Source organism: Lactuca sativa, chromosome 6 (genome assembly GCF_002870075.4).
Source record: "Lactuca sativa cultivar Salinas chromosome 6, Lsat_Salinas_v11, whole genome shotgun sequence".
NCBI classification, from domain to species: Eukaryota; Viridiplantae; Streptophyta; class Magnoliopsida; order Asterales; family Asteraceae; genus Lactuca; species Lactuca sativa.
This window is the reverse complement of record NC_056628.2, coordinates 178,183,104-178,203,986: the sequence shown is the minus strand read 5'-3', so window position 1 is coordinate 178,203,986 and position 20,883 is coordinate 178,183,104.

Sequence of the window (20,883 nt, the reverse complement as noted above, 5' to 3'; positions counted from 1 at the left end):
GAGATTTTGATCAGAGAAATATATATATATATATATATATATATATATATATATATATATATATATATATATATATATATATATATATATTTGTCTTGGGCCTTTGTGTTTGGCTTGCCATTTGGATTTAAGTTTAAGAATTAGGCCTTGGGAGAGCCCATTTAGTATTGGGCCTTGGTGGGCCCAATGGGCTTGGGTTATTTATGGGTCGGGGAGTGGCTATCTTTAGACCTAATGAGTGAGGGTTTGGTCTTAGATCTTAGTTGGGTTAATTGTGAGTTTTGGCTCAGTGTTAGAGGCCGGTGTGCAGCAACAGCATTATAGGAGTTGTTTATCATTTGAGGTGAGTCTTCTCAGTATACATACCTGAGTGGTAATACTGAGTGATCAGAGGGTCTTATTTGATTTATGTGATATTATGCATTTTTCTTTGTGATATATGCTATGTTATTCTGTGCATTTTGAGATCGGACCGGAGGGTCCAACCCGAGTTGTGAGATCGAAGGGTCCTCACTGAGACACATGACCGGAGGGTCTACACCGAGCTATAGCCATGAGAGGCATATTATTTGTGTATGTGGTCTTTTGGGGAACTGACTAAGCTTCGTGCTTACTGTGTTATGTGATATGTGTTTCTGTTACTTCTCAGGATCGCGGAAAGGCGCCGGCTTGCTTGTACACACGAGATGGAGTTATGTTTGTGGATCCTGGGTTTTTATTCAACCATTATGGATATGTGTTTTGATAAATTAATACTTTGGGGTTTTTGTGAAATGTGTTAATGAGAATTATGTGATTTAAAACGAAAAATTTGTTTGAAAATTTACGGTGTTACAAGGAACAGAGGCACATGAGTTTCACAATCAGAATCAAGTAAGTGATGAAATTTGTGAGCAAATCAAATCAATGTTGGTTTGATGGGTTTTTTTTTTGGGAATTGGTTCACCTACTCAAACACTCACTTTACCTTTGTATTTATGTCGATGTAGTTTAACATACATAGGTTGGTATTTGAAGAATTACAGGAGATTAAAACAGTGGAAGAAGCCGAATCATCACTATGGTAGTTAATAAAAAGATGTGCTATTACATTGTGCACAAGTAACAAAATCTAGATTTCCAAAATAGTTTGCGTTTTATGTTTGTCGTTATTTGGATTGAAAAGATTTGTTTTTCTAGTTTGATTGATGTTAATAAAATAACAATTAAATGTGATTTATTTTGAATATTCGTACATCTATTATATGAAATGGATTGTTTTGTTATATAAGTATTTTATTTTGTATTATGAGACTTTAAATGTATTATTTAATTTGAAAATTAGCAAATCTATCAAATATATATATATATATATATATATATATATATATATATATATATATATATATATATATATATAGGTTAAAACGTTTAAAATTATGATACGCAAAAATGTGTGTCATCTTTTTTTATGATAGGGGCTTTAATGATACACAATGCGAGTCGTAAGCGCGCGTCGTAAGGTTACAACACACAAATGCGTGTCATCTTCTTTACGACAGGGTCTTCCTTGACACGCGTTGCACGTCGTACGAGCGCGCCGTAAATGCGTGTCGTAAGGTTACAACACGCAAATGCGTGTTGTCTTCCTTTATGACAGGGCCTTGCTTGACACGCATTTGCGTGTCGTCTGTGGCTTTTACGACACACAATGCATGTCATTAAAATGTATTTTTCTAAAAGTGACTGAACACTAGTAACAACCTCAAAGTCCTATTCTGATGTTGAAACTCGTCCATTGAGTCATGTAAACAAGGGGAGATAGTTTTTCACCATTAAAGTTGTCCTCATCAACCCAAGCTATAAACCCGCATTTTGCTCCATGCATTTTGAGTAATATCTTGTGTTTTAGAGGTATGTGATATAAGGATATATTTAAGAAGAAATTACCCTTACCTTCCCAGTACAACAATAGAAAAGCCTTTAAGGGTTTTTCTTGGTAGTTGATGTTCGTATTACACCAACTTGACCACACTTGCAGGTTTTTGCTATTAGGGTTGATCGCCACCTTCAGAGAAGAGAAAACGAAAGAGATGGAGATTTAGGCGTAGAAGAAAAGAGATAGAATCAAGGGTCAATGGTCGTTCTAATAGGGTTTTGAAATAAAAGGACAAAAATACCCCTCATGTGGCAAGCACGCGTGGGGTCTTAATGTTTGGAATAGACGACGAATGGACGCACGAACCAGGCGCATAATAAAAACAAAAGGTGAGGATGCTCCAAGTGCAAAACAAAAGATATGAACCAAACGCGATGCTTTAACCAAACCACAAGGACAATTTCAGTAATTTGTTATTTATTTATTTATTTAAATCTAAGAGGCTACATGTTTGTGGGTTGAGATAGCCCACTATCCAGCCGAACCCACACCTCTGCGAGCGCTCAATAATAATAAATAAATAAATAAATAAATAAATAAATAAAATAACAATATAACAAAAAGAGAAATAATGCTAAATTTGCCATTTACAATATTTTAACAAGGCAACTCGTTACATTTAGAGACTCCATGACAAAACTTGAAAAAAAAAAACACTGATGTACCCCCAAAAAAAAATGGACCAAAGTTGTAAGTTATAGTTTTATACGATACAACATAGATAATTTTAATAATTTTGTCTTGAAATTATCCAAATTCCGTAAAGTGATACGGGAGTTGCTCAATCGTGCTTCGCTAAACAGATAAACAAACTAATAATTACAGTTTACAAGTTTACTTATGCTAATGTTTTAATGAAATGGACAAATATCAGCAAATAATTTAAATTATAGATTAACGTGACAACATCACATTAATTACTAGGTTGATTTTATCTTCTAATTATAAATGCATATCGCTTAATACGATACCTGTAAGTTACCTACGTTGCTTTCTGAGTTATATGTATATCTTTCAAGTTATCCACGTATCAATTACTCTGGAATTGGGTTTAAAAAGACATCTTACTAACTACGTATTTTTTATTCGAAATTGAGTTTAAGAAGAAATACTGGCAATAAATGATTGGGCTAAGTAGTCAAACAACAAACAGCAAAAGTAGCTGTTAACTACCAATTGGGCCAAGTAGTAAAACGAAATACTCCGTATTTAGTCAAGTAATCAATAAAATAAGAAAAAAAAAAAATAGCCTACTATTTTTTTAGAACAGCATGGAATTTTTATTAAAGTAAAAATAGCGAACAATGCGCTGGAAATATAATTACAGTCGACTGGCTTGATGAGTCCTTGATGGTTATTTGTCAACCAAAATACGCTACTATGCTACACATGCATGACACATTTGGTGACTTATAGTGTATAATTGTTTATGCCTTTTAAACTTTTATACAAACATGGATCAACCTAGAAAATATCTTTTGGGAGGAAAAACTTTTTTTTTTTTTTTGACTTTCGACTTGCGAGCAAGTTGACATTTTTTGGGACCATTTTTCTTTGACCAAATTGTCATTTTTGATGCAAATTTATGCCGGTCTTTTTATTGAACCTGAAAAAAATATATTATATTATCTACTATCTTTAGGTTATTAAAATAGAAGGGTATTAAGACACAAAAAAAGGATGAATTCTAGTATATAGTTTGAAAGATGCATATGAATTTATGAAGATTCACCCTTCCCTTCTGGATCGATTGTGAAGTCTTCGACATTTGGTCGGCAGTATAAGAAGGTGAGAAGGTCTAAACTTTCAGTCTAAAAGGTTTATTCGTGCAAGTAATGTCCAACCTAGCTTGGTTGATACATTCGGGTTTATATCCATATAGAGCGCGTGACTGCAAATTTAATTCCTTTAAACTACCTATTGTTGTGCTATATGTAGGAAATTTTTTCCATGAGGACTGAGTTTGCTATGTAAAGAAGCTAGAACTTAGTGTGCTTGTCGAAATATTGCGAATAGACTTCCACTTAATTCGTTTGTCGTTTCTAAAATTAAAAAATTCTTTATTCCTATCTTTAATAAATTTTGAAGGGACAATTTGCAAATTTTGTGGTAAAAAGAAGATACTTTCTTTCTACCATGGTTTTTAACTTTGTGAAAACTTCAAATTTAAGAGATCAAAGTGACAATTCCATGGTTTACTTAGTATACAATTTTAAGAAATCAAAGTGACATTTTCAATCATATATATGTTTTTTTTTTTCCTTTTCTTGTAGAGGTTGTTGCACACATTCCCTAATTTACCCTAATAAATGAAAATGACTTTGCCACATGTCCTCTTCTCATTCATTTGGACACATGGCATTTTCTAGAAATTTTAAAATTTTCTATTTTCCACTTGTCATTTTATTATATTTTTGATTTTATTAAATTAAAATCCACATTTAATATATAAGGTAATATATATGTAAGGTATTTATTAGAAAATGGTTTATATATGTAATGTATCTAATACATTAAAATCTCATTAATTTTAATAATTCAAAAAATTTCTTATTTTTCTTATAAATTTACAGTTTTCAAATTGTTAAAATTTTATATTTAATTTTTTTTTAAATAAACCCATGTAATACATGGGTCTCACACCTAGTATTGGGAATGCAAGACAATTGCCTATAACAAAAAAATATTAAAATCATTTTAGGATTGAAAATGTCAATTTATGTATAAACAACTATATAAAAAGATGTAAAACAATCTAAAAGAGAAAGAGAAGAAACATAATGTAAGAAAAAAAAGTTTTTATGGAACTTGTGGCCGCAACTCATCTCTCGACTCAATGGCAATATGTGACTTCTCGAATACTTCTCCACATTCAGTTCTTCATCTAAGCTTTTCCCTCTAGACTCTTTACATGTAACTTTTTCCTTTATGGTGGTGCAATTACTGCCTTGTCGTATGAGGTTAAGGTTGCTCTCCCATGGTTTCTCTTGGTTCCTTCTCGAGAATTTCATCCTCTGACTGAACATATAGTACTAACCTAGATAACTTAAAAAGGAAACACGATTACTAAAATATTATTATGATCTTAATTTACAATTAAATGCCAAACAAACATGGTAATAACATATTTAGTTAAATTAATTTGTAATTATATTATTTGTTAATTAAAGTGAATAAAGGCCTTGTAAAAAAATTTGGAGCACTTATTTGGGAATTGGGCTATGATTATCAATGTATGGAATAAAGTTGGACGTTGGCTGTGTTAGTGATTTTAGTTTCATCAATACATTTAGTATAGTCGGGATTCTATTTGAGACAAGTTGGATTTATTTGGTTATATTCTGAGGCAAGAGGTGCAATGTGCACTCTCAGATAACTAATGAGGACTCGGGAACATGAAAGGTCCCGAATAACTTGCTTGGTGGGGTTTCAAGGGGTATCTCCCCTAGCGGGGGTCTAGGGACAATATCCCTAGTAGGGTCTAATGTGTAGATGTAACACCCAAATTTTGGGGCTATAATTTTTGAGTAAATTTAAAAAACTATTTAAATTAATAAATATTCAAGTTAGAATAATATGAATAATAAAAGTGAATCATTATAATAGTTTAAATGATAACTTGGAAATGTTAAATGTTGAAATTATAACAATGAGGTTTTTGGTTAAAAACGTTAAATTGGAGAAAGTGTGTTTGACTAATGGGGTTGACTCACTCAAGTGATGTTGGATTAGATAACGAGAATGTAGAAATGGGTCCTATCAAAACCTGCTGGTTTGGAGAAGGATTCAGATTACTCTAACATGGCTTTATTACCATCATCATTGGTATTGTGTCATGGTTCACCCTTTTCCTTTGTATATGTGGTATAGAACTAAATGTTTTGCTTCTCACCAACAATATCATGAGCATTTATTGTAGTATCTCAGACCTGATCAGCCAACACACTCCCATCAACATTATTCATATTTTTTAAAACAAAATCTAATATACTTATAAACTACTCCTAACTTCATCTATGTCCCAGACGAGATGTGAACCCTCCACCTCAATGAGGGAGGCCAACATCTGATACCTCTAAGCTAAAAGCCTTTTTGTAACAACCCAAAAATCATGATAAAAAAATTTCGTTTTAAAATCATTAATCAACTATAATCAAGTCATACATAAATCCTTATATGAAACCATGTATCATTTCAGACATATTTATTTTATCAGAGTAAACATCCCAGGCTAAAAACTCCTTGGTGTGTGTGCCAAGCGATCATCCCGAGCTCTTCCCTCCGTTACTGGAAGTACCTGAAACCAAAACTGAAAACCGTAAGCACGAAGCTTAGTGAATTCCCCAACCTACCACATACCACATACTGGCCCCTGCCTGCTGCATCGAGACTTGTCGGACATCGGACTAGCTCTGGCATCGGGCCCCGCCTGTCTCTGGGCCTCGCCCGCAAAACATATACAAACATATAACATAACATATACGCTACTTTACTCTTGATCTAAGGCCTCGCCTAACTTGGGCCTCGCCCCTGTCCTGCTACTGATGAGTCATGGAACCCCATCCACAGCCCTACTGATAGTGAGGTATGGGCCCTCGCCTACACTCACCTCCCTCCTAACTCGGGCCTCGCCCCTGCTCTGCTAATAATTAGATACGGAACCCTATCCATACTCAGCTAGTGGTGAGATGCGGGACCTCACCCACACTCTCCTCCCTACCAGGCACACACAAGTATCACACAAACAACAAGTATAACTAGCATACTAACATACCTCGGGCCTTGCCCGACTTCGGATCGCAATTCGGGACATATGACATGATAATGCCTAGGGCTAATCCCCGGGTCTTCCTACTATACACAACATAATGGTCCGACATTGTGGCTGTAGACCCATGCACACAGTGAGGAGACTCACCTCGCACTGCTGAACCCTACTGATACTCCTCTGGCTGCTAACTGGCAAATTCCCGAACTGCTGACCCTTCGGCTTCCCAAACTACCAATACCAAACATCACTTAGTCCAATACAATAATCCATTTTAGGGTAAACTTACCATTCTACCCCTAGCCCAGCTTGGTCCATATCTAAGGCCCAAAACTAAGGCTCAATACTAGGTATGCTTCCCAAGCCCACTAGTGGCCCACTAATGGCCCAATTTGCTAAATCGACCCAAACTGAGGCCAAAAATACAAGGCCCAAGCTGACAGTACATTCACGTACGCTAAGCGTACTAGCCAATGGTGTGTACGTTGGGCGTACCTGCATGTACGCTCAGCGTACTCCCCCTGTTAAGTCACTTTCCCATTAAGTGCTTAATACTCTACTCCAGAAGCTACAAACACAGATCCAAGTCCTTTTCCATGTCTTAATCCATAAAGTCACTAACTTTGTGACTTAACTTGGCCCAAACAAGCCCAAACTCCCAAAATGACATTCTTTTTCCATAAAGAGGGCTAGATCTCATGCATGAACTCATTAAGTCATTCAAGATGGAGACTTTACTACTTATGGGACCCTTTTAGCTCTTAGGGTGGCAACCCTAAGCTCACAAACGAGATTTCATCATAAAGGTCCCTACTTTGGACTAAAATAGTCCATAAACCCAACCTAAAGAGATCTAAAAGATTAATCATCAAGCTCATGACTTTATAGAAGCAACAATCCCAGATCTGAACCTTCTCCCTTGCACCAACACCTTGCCTTGACCTTTGCTTCTTTGAAGAGTGGACCCTAAACACCAAAATGCTCTCACAAAGTATTCCAAGCTCCAATAATGCTCCAAGAGGATTAGGGTTTTCGTGGGAACTGTATGAACATGAGAAGGAGGCTGATAACTAGGGTGTTATGTTCTTTATATAGTGGCTCACCCTAAAAGTTAGGGTTTTGAGACTCTGAGCGTACGCTGGGCGTACACCTCTCTGGACCCGCGATCGCTTTGCTCTAATATGATGGGCGTACCCCAGCCTTACGTTGGGCGTACTCATGTGTTGGCCACCTTGCATGCTTGGTCCTTTCTTGCCATCTTTCTCCATTAAGGACCAATATTGCCAATAAAGTGCTATAACTCCTTAGTTCCAAGTCCGTTTCCAATGAACTTTATATCCACGAAAAGGTGGCAAGAAGCCCTACGCTTCTAGCAACACACCCCGACCCCAAACTTCTCAAATAAAACTTCAAGACCCATCAAAGACCGAAATGCCCCTAGCCCGGGCCTCTGAAATCCATAAACAAACATTTTCAGAACAAGGTGTTACACTTTTGGTCAACATCATTGAGATCATTTAATATATGAGTAGTATGCCATTAATTCCGAACCACTTCATCTATGTTTTACTGGACTTGTTATTGCTCATCATACATATCCTCTACAAAAACAACTTCTACTTCATCATATTCTTGTCTTTCATCACTACTGTTATCCCTATTCTACTTATCTAGTTATTCTTCATAGACTTTATCATTATTGACTGACCTAAGTTCATTATTTGAAAATAATGGAACCCTAGTAGGTATTTCTTTTACCCGTACATCATATACAATTCCCTCAACAAAGACTGGAACTTTCTCCATGACTATTGAGGACATATGAGTCTTTATATACATCCTTCCCATGAATATTACATAATATTCATCCTCCTCGAAAAACATTACTTGACCTTTGATGTGTTTTAGACCCACTGAACTTTAAATTTATAACCCTAACCAATTTTACCAGCTAAAACACAATAAACAGTGTACCTAGTCGCGTAGTAGTATAGTAGAGCAAGTAATGGGTCTAACATAGGGAACATAATTTTTAAAGTAAAAATTAATTGCTAATAATTAAATTAGAAGAAATAACTTTAATTTGGGGGGCGGGGGGCATCTGATTTTTCAACTTTAGAAAAACTTAAACCGAAAACACTTAATTAATTACTTTAAACAAAAGCAAACAACTATAACACGATGTTTAATCAAGAATAAAAGACATTTTTGTTTAGCATCGAATCCCTATTTTTCCTATAGTTGATTTCACGATGATAGATTTATTTCGTTGGTTACCAATTATAATTTATTAGTTATCATAATACGATTACCTAACACATACCAATTTATGAACTTTAATTACAATGGCTAAACAATTTACAAACACCAAATTAATTTTAGGTTATTTATTAGACTATGAACGATAAGATATAAGAATTACCTATCTATGATCAAGACTAGCAACATAAGCACATATTAGATGTCAGTAATGCTCTCTAGTACAATTATATCAACTAACTTTTACCACCTAACTCTAGGATGTGTTCTATCTCTAGATCTATCAATCCATATGTCCTAAACAACTAGATAACAAGTTCATGCAATCAAATTGATCATCTAACGTCACAAAACTTGAAGGGAAAGCAGAAAAGTTAAGAACTTGATATACTAGTGTAACATCCTAAAAAATCATGGTAAAAATTTTTATTTTCAAAACCATATAATAATCCATAAGTCATAAAAAACATGTCTTCTAAAAGCCATAGTCATAAACTAGAGTATCCCAAAATCATAAGTCATATAAAAATTAAGGATGGTGTGCACAATCAAGCCTTAACCTTGCCCCTGTCCTCTGAAGTATCTGAAACCTAAACATCAAACTATAAGCCGAAGCATAGTGAGTTCTCCCAAAATACCACACACAGTCAAACACATAACAACATACATATATGAGCCTTTAGCCTGATTAGACCGCCTCTTAGGGTCTACAGTCTATCCAGACCGCTCTCTGGGTCTTCGGACTGAATGGAATGCCTATAGCCTATTCAGAACGCCCTAGGTATCTTGGCCTTTAGCACAAAGCAGGACTACCTCAACCCAACCAACAATAACATGTTGACATATACATTATCAATCAATAGATAACAAGTATATGTAATCGTATAGATCTATCAACATAGCAATTTGCTACAACATAGCAACATCCTATTTATACCAGGACACGTAGCACGACTTAGTGAGCCAGCATTGGTGCCTTTGACCCATGCGTACAATAAGGAAAACTCATCTCAATGTCATAAAGATAGCTGAAGTGGATGCTGCTCCAACTACCGACTCTACCGGTCACCTGTACAACACATACAACCAAGCCTCAATCTACTACTCAAAATATCCTAAATGACCTTAATTCAAACTTGGTCAAAGTCAACAATCAAAATTCAACTCCAATTGGTCGCTACGTCGTGGCTGCTAAACGACAAAGCAAATAGGTTTCTATCCAATCTCCATTTCGTGGTAACCTAAGCCCATGCCGTGGGGACTGGTCTGGATAGATTAAACCATTAAGTCATTTTCCCCACTACTTCAAGAGCTCCAAAGCTTAGATCTGGTTCTTGCCATGGTCTTGATGGATAAAGTTTCCAACTTTATCCATTAAGACTCCTTAGTAAGTAAAGATCCCAAACCCCAATTCCTTAAGGGTGACCAGATGCATAAAGACACCCATTAAGCACCAAATCTCTAGAGGATTTTAAATGTTATGGGTGCGAGTTTTGGCTTTCGGGCAATTTCATAGATCTTGCATATGAACTCCATTTTTAACGAATCTTATATATCTGTGTAGGTCTCGTCATGCTATACAACTTTCCTTTTGGTCTTTTTGGCTAGTTTTGACTTTTGTTTTTCGACAAACCTTTATTATCATTATGATTTTATAAAAATCATAACTCTCTAACACAACTTCCATTTTAGACGTTCTTTATCTCACAATTCCTACTTTAAGTAGTACTACGACTGCCTAGTTGGTGACCTTCTACAAAAGTCAACCATCCTCTCTGTAGTTTTCGTCGTTGTAACTTTATAAGTACGGTAAATATTTATTTACTATAAAAGTCATATCTCACCCATAGTGAGCCGAATTTTTGTGAAATTTATATTTTTGGAACTGCAGTGACTTATAGAGTCTAAATAAGTTAACCTGCTCTCAAAGTGATGCTACTTCTTGCGCACTCAATTTTGAGCCTAAAGGTTGACGTAAATAAAGACAAAAAAATTCGAATATATTATAATATATCGGATGGTTAAAAGGTTGTCCTTACTATATTTTCACGTTCTATCGTTAAATATTAACGACTATTGATGACGTATTTTCGGGGTTGTCACACTTTAATTGGGGGTTTTATATGATTTTGTAAGTTCAGAAAAACTTAAATTGAAAACACTTAATTAATTGCTTCAAACAGAAGCAAGCAACTAGAAAACGATGTCTAATCAAGAATAAAAGACACTTTCATTTAACTTCCAATCTCCCTTTTTCCTATGGTTGATTTCAAGATGATAGATTTATTCTGCTGGTTACCACTTATAATTTACTAGCTATCATGATCTGATTACCTAACACATACCAATTTGTGAACTTTAATTACAATGGTCTAGCAATTTCCAAACACCAAATTAATTTTATGTTAGTTATTAGACTATGAATGATAGGATATATTTCTAGAATTGCGTTGGCTTATACAGTCTAAATATGCTAAATTGCTCTCAAAGTAACGCGTCCTTTTGCGCACTCGATTTTGAGCCTAAAGGTTGGCGTAAATAAGGATGAAAAATTCAAATATATTATAATATATCGGATGGTTACAAGGTTGTCCTTACTACATTTTCACGTTCTATCGTTAAATATTAATGATAGTTGATGACGTATTTTCTGGGTTGTCACACTTTAATTGGAGGTTTTATCTGTTCTTGCAAGTTCAGAAAAAATTAAATTGAAAACACTTAATTAATTACATTAAACGAAAGTAAACAACTAGAAAACGATGTTTAATCAATAATAAAAGACACTTTTGTTTAGCTTCGAATCCCCCTTTTTCCTATGGTTGATTTCAAGATGACTGATTTATTCAGTTTGTTACCCATTATAATTTACTAGCTATCATGATGCGATTACCTAACACATACCAATACAATGGTCAAGCAATTTAAGAACACCAGATTAATCTTAGGTTATTTATTAGACTATGGATAATAAGATATAAGAATTACCTAGCTATGTTCAAGACTAGAAACATAAGCACATATTATATGTCAATAATGCTCTCTAGCACAATTATAGCAACTAACTTTTACCACCTAACTCTAGGATATGTTCAATCTCTAGATCTAGCAATTCATATATTATAAACAACTAGATAACATGTTTATGCAACTAAATTGTTCATCTAACTACACAACACTTGAAGGAAAAGCAGAAAAGTTAAGAACTTTAATATACTAAAATAATGATCTATCAAACACAAGTCAAATCCACTTCATAAATCCAATAAAATAGAAGTCAACACATAATATTAGGATTCATCTAATCTAAACAAAAGAAAAGGGCTATTAGCCCATAATCAACTCAGAAACACAATAAAAAAACTAAGTAAACTATAGTAGACATGTCAAAAACTAGAAAACCAAATGATTTCTTATGTTCTTTTGTAGATCCCTTCTAATGCTTGATCTCCAATCAAATCCTTGCCTCCCGAGTGTTACTCAAAAGGTATTAGTCATAGCTTTTTGAATAAAACTGAAGCACTCCCCCAATTCTGACCTAAAATTCGTAATATATAGTTTCCTTAAATCGGTCGCCAAGCTATGGACAACAAAAGTCCATGTCGTGGGAGACACTTTTCACGTGTGTTTTCCAGGTCTTAGCAGATTATCAGGAAGCTTCTGATTGTGTACGTCGAGGGCCTAGGATTTCCACGTCGTTGCATCTTCTTTCATGCACGTTTTCTCCTATTCTTTCCTCTTTATGCAAGCTCAAACATCCAAGTTTCCAACTTTGTCCATTTTAGTCCCTCTTCTTGAGAATATCCTTTTTTGGCTACAAAATAGATTTTGTACTATTTAAGCACCAAATATCTTTGTAATTAAACAAAATAAAGATAAAATGTACTTAAATAATGTATAAATATATGTATAATATGGAAATATCAACCCTATGAGCTTTCCATTATTTTAAATGCTTTTGGAGTCCATATAGAGGGTGGATAGTCCTTCTATTTCCACCCATACCAACCGGTCCTTAACCCTGAAATTCTTTGTAACTGTATAAAATTCTTTGAATATGGTTTTAAACACTTCCTGTTAGTTGAACTTCATACATGCACTATATGTTTTGAATTTAAGCTAAACCTACAATTTTCCTAAATATTTAATCTCATAAACGTAAAATCCTTCATTATCACAATAATATATATATATATATATATATATATATATATATATATATATATATATATATATATATATATATATATAGGGAAATGATCAAATGAGAACACCTAAAAGATTTAGAACGCGAGAATAGATATATTCATTTGTGATTTCATGTATTCATTTGTGGAGAAATGATAATTTTTACGCATAATCAACATGAATATGATTTTTCTCTTCAATTGAAATTAAAGGCGTAAAAATTTATCATTTCTCCACAAATGAATACATGGAATCACAAATAAATATACTTTATTCTCGCGTTCTTAACCTTTTTGGTGTTCTCATTTGATCCGATATATATATATATATATATATATATATATATATATATATATATATATATATATATATATATATTATTAATCACAAACACATCCTTCACTTCTCCCAAGGTAACACGTGTCGAACCAAGAATAATCAACAAATCTGCCTTTTACATGTCAATATTTTTGTTCTTTGTTGTCTTATGATCGCTAACTACTGCAACACAACTTCCTTTGACAACATTTACATAAGACTTGGGTGAAATCTGATTAAAACTTCTCCCTTCCTGCTTTCGATTTGTATTGACTTTTGTTCATGGTTGATTAGGCCATTGGTTCTTTTCATTATCAGCAAACCTAGCAACCGTTACATAGATATAATGATTACCAATCCATCGCTTATACTTGTTGCTAACTTGCTCCCATCATATAATTTCAAAAACCTAGAAAATTCAAATCTCTTCCAAGTCTAAGATAGTTTATGGGCCACATAATGTCAACAACGATCCCATATTTCTCACATATCTTTCGGAATTCCCAAGACTCCATTCGAGGAGGAAAATTTGTAATATACAATTTTTTTCAAAAATATTATTTTTCTAAAAGTTATTTGGGTCGGAGTCAAACACCATTGCATAATAATACGACCACAAAATCTAAATAATGGTCATGAAAATCGCCTCCAAAACCATAAACTTAAGAGTAGTTTACAATTGCACTCTAACATGTTCCAGTTGAAAGATCTAGTATGCTCAAAAATCAAATTAAAGTGATATTGCAATTAACATCTGATAATAAAGGGTCACACTAACAACAACTTGATATAATTAATTATTTATTAGAAATTGATTTTAATAAATATTCAATAAAATGTTATAATTAAATTGGAAATTATTTATTTCTAAGAAATAATTATTTTCATTAGCAAGTAACATTATATATAATTCATATGGTATGAATTAATAAGTCATGCACAACATTTTTGACTAGATAAATTCCTTTATCTCTTACCAAAAAGTTAAAGTTTATATTTTATAAACTTGGTTTATAAAATATAAAAGGATTTTGTCTTCTTTTGCCTTAAAATAATCAAAATTTGGCTAAAAAAAAGAGAGTGTGGGCTCTTCATTTGTTTAATGAAAAGAACACTCCTATAAAAAGACAAGCATGAACAATATGATTAAAATAAGGAGTGATAGTCTTTTGATTAATTTATTCAAAAGAAAGGCATGGCTTGAAGCATGGGGAACACATAGGCTTTAGAGGCATGAGTTCTTAAAGTGTTAAGAACTTATGGACAAATGATTTTTTTTATATAAAGTGAGGCTTTCATATCTCTTTTATAACTCATGAAAATAAAATCATAACTATGTATATATGTGTGTTTCTCTATAGTTTTAGTTGAAGACTTGAAGATCACATTCTTGCTTATGCGCTCTTTATGTTCTTATTTTGATAAGAACATAAAGCTTAAAAGTCTTAAGAGTTTTATACAAAAGAACTAAGATTCTACTTCAATTTTATTCATTGTTGGCATCTCTAAAGTTCTACATTCTTGACCAATTTCCAAGCCTCTGAAGAGGATCCAAAGAACTACAAAGGTTGTAATTTTCTCCATATTCTTCTTTGGTGCTTGTATTCTTTCCAAACTTTGTAAGAAGATCCTTGCTGGACTTAAACTTGTTTATGTTATTAAAAAATGATTAAGTCTTTCGTTACCTAAATATTATGAATCTAGATTTTGAACAACAACCCAACACCAATATATGAACATCAAATACCTTAGAGCATCTCCGACTCACCCCAAACTCTATTTTTTCCCCATTTTTTCCTCAATTCTCCTCCAGCCCTAGCCTACTTCTATCTCTATTTTGGGAGAGGTGAATAATATTCCACAAAATATGGAGGAACACTATTCATTTCTCTTAAAATGGAGTTGAAGTTTTAGTTGTCGTCTTGCCGATTTTATGTAACGACCAAAATTTCAAAACAATTAAAACTTTTCAAAAACCACCCATTTTAATAACGTTGATACAAAAAGGTTTTCAATACATTACTTAACAGAGTATTTCCCAGGTTCATTTCATAAAACACCAACGCGAGGAACGGTACGATCACGCCTTTGCCTTGCCACAGCCTCCTGAGAACCTGAAAACATAAAACCACAGCTGTAAGCCCGAAAGCTTAGTGAGATACCCCCAAAATACCAACCACATATACGCCTTTCCAGGCCACGACCTTCCGGTCCAAAACATATCGCCTTCCGGCCCATAACGCAATGCCTTCCGGCCCATAACATATTGCCTTCCGGCCCACAGCATAATAAGCATACATATCAGCATAAAGGCATACATAACCTAACAGGACATAGAACGACCCTGCATACCAGGTCACACCCCAGGTCTAGCAATCATACGCATAACACATAATCATATAACAGTTCACAGTCAGCAATCGATCAACAGACCACATAACATAGCATTACTCTATTCAAGATACCAGACTAACCGATCACTAGCATAACATCACCATAAAAATCAGTCAACATACTAATTACACACATACGCCTTTCCAGGCCATGACCTTCCGGTCCACGTAGCAATGCCTTCCGGCCCACAACATGTAATGCCTTCCGGCCCACAACATATAACGCCTTCCGGCCCATATCATAACAACTGACAACTACCCGGATTTCCATCCGATAAAAAGGTTGGCCTTGGTGCCATAAACCCTAGCGATATAGTGAGGATAACTCACCTCAAAACTGCCGACTGAACAGATAACTAAAGCTGCTCCAATCACTGATACGGTCTCCACCTCCGGACAGCCACCAATGCACTAAACTCAACAATAATCAACAATTACCAAAATGCCCCTGGAACCACTGGTCAACCCTTGGTCAAAGACAAGGTCAAAGTCAACCCCTGACTGACCCTACTCGCCGAGTCAACCCTATGACTCGCCGAGTCCCCATACTCAGAACTTCACTCAATCCGCGATCTAACTCGCCGAGTCACCCCGAGACTCGCCGAGTTCAACAACTCTGAGTCCACTCGCCCTCAACTCACCGATTCTCTAAGATTCCCTTTCTACTCGTCGAGTATCCCCCTTGACTCGACGAGTTCCTCCTGGAAGAATTGCGGGGCCACCCCGACTCAACTCGCCGAGTCTGAAGAACAACTCGGCGAGTCCCAGTTAATCTTCAAGCTACTCGCCGAGTCTGTTCATCGGACTCGGCGAGTCCATGCCATGCAACCGCTCAAACTGCTTTCTAAGGTCAGATCTGCTCCGACAATTCATAGGTCTGGCCTTCCTAGACTGGTTCATCACGTAAAGTCCTCATTTTGGTGCTCCTAATACACCCCATGACTCATAATTCACATTTTGACCTAAGGCATAAGGATTCCAATCCAAAACCTCCATTGATTCCCGAAAAGCTCAGGCATGGGACACTCTGGACTTCCAAGAGTCCCAATATAGGGTTCCAATCGTTTGGGGGACTAAGGAAGCACTCAATCTAGCCACAAAAGGGTTCCATAAACCCTAAATCCATATACACATCAACATAGAAGGGAACAACTCGAAAATATTACCTGAATAACGTTGCTCTGTGTCCCCAACCCTCAGAATATGGCTTCTCTTGTTGTTCTCTTAACCAAGCCTCCTCCTCCTTGCAAAATAACACTTCCAAGATCAATAATGGTCTTCTACCTTGCTCCAGATGCTCACAATCGAATTAGGGTTTCTCTCAAAGGACTAGGGTGAACAATGACGGCCATAAGGCCCCTGATATATGTCCCAAACCTGGACGGTTAGGGTTTCGCTAAACAGTGCGGACTCGCCGAGTCCATATCCGGACTCGTCGAGTCCAGTCGCGAACCCGCGACCAGATCTGTGATCCTACTCGGCGAGTCTGAGCTCCAACTCGCCGAGTCCCCTCTTAAAACACCCAAAATCATAATTATAACAATACCTGGAATTCCGGGCTGTTACAATTCTCCCCCACTTATATTAGGCTTCGCCCTCGAAGCCTACAGCAACTCAACTCCAAGGATATTCCCACAACGCTCCACCGGGCCTTAACCGGCCCAGGTCTCTCAAGGCATAAATATCGAAACTCGAACATACATTCCCCTCCTTCACGGTGTCCTGATCAGCATCTCGAACCGGGCATCGACTGTACCCCTGATCATCACTCTCAATAACCGAGAATTACCCAAGATGCAACTCTGCTCTAAATCGCAACGATCACTCGACCCATAAGAGCTAGAAAACCCTGAACCATCGAATCCCCAATCCGAGTTCCACTCTATCCATTCCGCAACGACGGAATGACCTATCCTCAATCTCAGAGCAACTCTCATGAGTTCCCCTCTTGCAACCGCATACTCATGCTGGACTAGCTCCTACACCCTCAGGTTGGGAAAACCTGACGCACTGATAATATCCTAAAACATCTCCCAGAATGAATCACTAATATACACCCCATACCCTGATCAGAATCACACTGAGAGTTCAAGACTCTCTCTCTCTCTACATCCCTTCCGAGCCTTTTGGCTCTACACTTGCGGATTTCCCTCCGCGACCTCAGCGGTCATTCCAAACCGGATGAGCTTCTAATCCACTGCCGCAAACACGCTGCTCACTAACCATACTCGAATTCCTCTAACATAACTCTGCTCTGCCACTTTCACTTCCGTGGACTTGTACTCCCTCTCGGAGTTACACACCTCTTACCGTTCTCTCTTCCTTTACCAAGGAATCCACCCGGCTACAATGTCACTCCGACAAATGCCATGGTGCTTGCCCGACGCTACACCACCCTTAGCGTGTCCGCTATCCATCCAATACACTTATTCTGACTCTCCTCGCAGGGACTCTCAAGCCCATACACTACCTCAACTAAACAAGATCGCTAACCGGGGCCAGACCTTCCATTGCAAACACATTGCAACATACACAATCCGCAATCTCAAACTGATCCAACAATACCAGCAGAGTCTCCAGCATGACTGGACCGACTCACATAACACATATTAGCCACTCGAGGCTATATCTCTGTGGGTCCGTACACCCAAACTCTGCGAACCCTCAGGTTCTAACTCTGGGAACCTTCCGGTTCCAACTCTAGAAACATGCACAACATCAATCCCGTGGGATTAATGCAGTACAACCCATCACGTACATCAAGCATACAAATACTCTGATCACATAACCCCGGTTACTTACTCAAACTTGATCCCGGCCTGCTCCCAGGCCTCGACAATCAAATGCCCTAGGTCTGTATCCCGCCCCGCATACCCGACACTCGCTCTTGCCAGCCTATACTCTGAGCTGACAGAACACTGCTGAATCCCAACAGCTAAGCACCCTCACATGCTCATCGATCTCCTGGAGAATTCTCCAATTCTCCCCCACTTAAAGCACTGGCTAACAACCACCAGTTGCCAACAACGACCTTCCAAAACAACCCTACAGAAAGAGAACACTTACACACTGGCTGCTTCCCACAAGCATAAACAACCCTCAGTAAAACACATCTCCTCACTGATCAATCCGCTCAAAAGAATCTGATCTTCAATTATCCATTCCACGATTGTAGATGCTACCCGACACTCAACCCAATGCCGCATCTCCACTAATAACCCTCACGAACGATAACCAACGATAGCACAAAACACCAAACTATAATCATACCAAACCCTCAGGGAACAACGGATACCAAAACGAAAACCCGAAACACAAATCCATAATCATGCCAAACCCTCAAGGAACAACGGATACCAAAACGAAAACCCGAAACATAAATCCACACAAAGATACCAGCCCAAAAAATACACCACCATAATCGCAAGATAACAAAACATCAAGAAAGAAACATACCCGCAGCTGCCTTCGACACTGCTCTGACCTCCTCTGCCGCAAGCTGATAAGCACGACCCTGAGCCCTTGGGGCTCCGCTCCATCCTGACCTCCTCCTGGAATCCTCAAAGTGGCCGGTGCTGGAGCCTGCACCGGTCCTGCAGAAAGCTGTGGACAGTTGATCCTCAAATGTCCAACCTAACAACAATGATAACAAATCCTCAAATCCCGAACCGGCATTGACTGCCGACAATCCCGCGCATAGTGCTCCTCCTTTCCGCACTTGCGGCATGCACCACCGGACCAACAAACTCCGGTATGACCCATCCCACACTTCCCACAAGTGTGGCCGCTCAGATTCCCCACTCTAACATCAACGGTCCTGGACCGTTTCGGCGCCGGCTGCGACTGCAACGGAGCCTGCCTCAGCTCACGCAACTGCAACTCAACCTCTAACTCACGCCGCATGGCGGCCTCCTGCAACTCCAACAAGGTCTCGCACCTATGCGTAGGCACGAACTGTCTGATATCCCCCCCTTGATCATACTCAGATATCGGGACATCTGAGCCTGCTCCGAAGCGAACTCAGGGCAAAACATCGCCCTCACAAAGAACATCCTGGTGATCTCAGTCACCGACTCCAAATCCTGCTTCAGCTCAAGGAACTCCTGAGCCAATCTCTCCCTCTCATCCCGCGGAACATAGCGAGTGCTGAACATCTCTCTGAACTGATCCCATGAAACCGCAGCCCTCTACGCATCGGAATATGACCCCGTGGTCAATCTCCACCAATCCTTCACCCCGAGCCTCAATAGGTTCAGAGCACACCTCACCCTCTGATCAGCATGGCATAAACTCGTGGAGAAACACCCCTCCACGTCTGATAACCATCTCATAGCAACAATCGGGTCCTGAACTCCATCGAATGTGGGAGGCTTCGTATAATTGAAGTCCCGATACTGAAAACCCCGACTAGCTCCTCCCCTTGCCGCTGCTACAGCCGCTGTAGCCGCCGCGGCAGCTGTCTCTGCGAGAGTCGCATATCGCTCATCAAAATACTCAATCATGGCGGTCTTGATCGACCCAACAATTCCGGCAACTCAGCCCGGAACAATGCAACAACCCCATCACGTAGGATCTCGCGAATCCTCGCGTCCAACTCGCTCGTGCTCGTCTAGTCGATAACCTCAGACGGCACCGATCCACCCGAAACTCGCTCTCCAGCTCCCGATCCTGATCCGGATCCACTATCATCATGCCTCGGAATCTCTATACCGAAGACACCATACCAATCTCAGACACTTCCCACAATCCTGGGATCCAACTCTCGCAACCCCAACCCTAGAGATTATGGTTTCCCTGATACGCGTATGGGTCCTGTGCTTTCAGTAGTACGGGCCCATACTACCTTCCACACCTACCCATATTTGTATGAAGTACTACCACAATACCCTAGAGAACATGCATAACGACTATCAACCCTCACCACTAGAGGAACACTGAGAATCTCCCATAAGGGACCCTAGGCTACAGACATCACAAATCAGGCAACATTATCATGAATTCCTGAAGATCCCTAGCCTAACTCTAGCATGCTGTTCTAT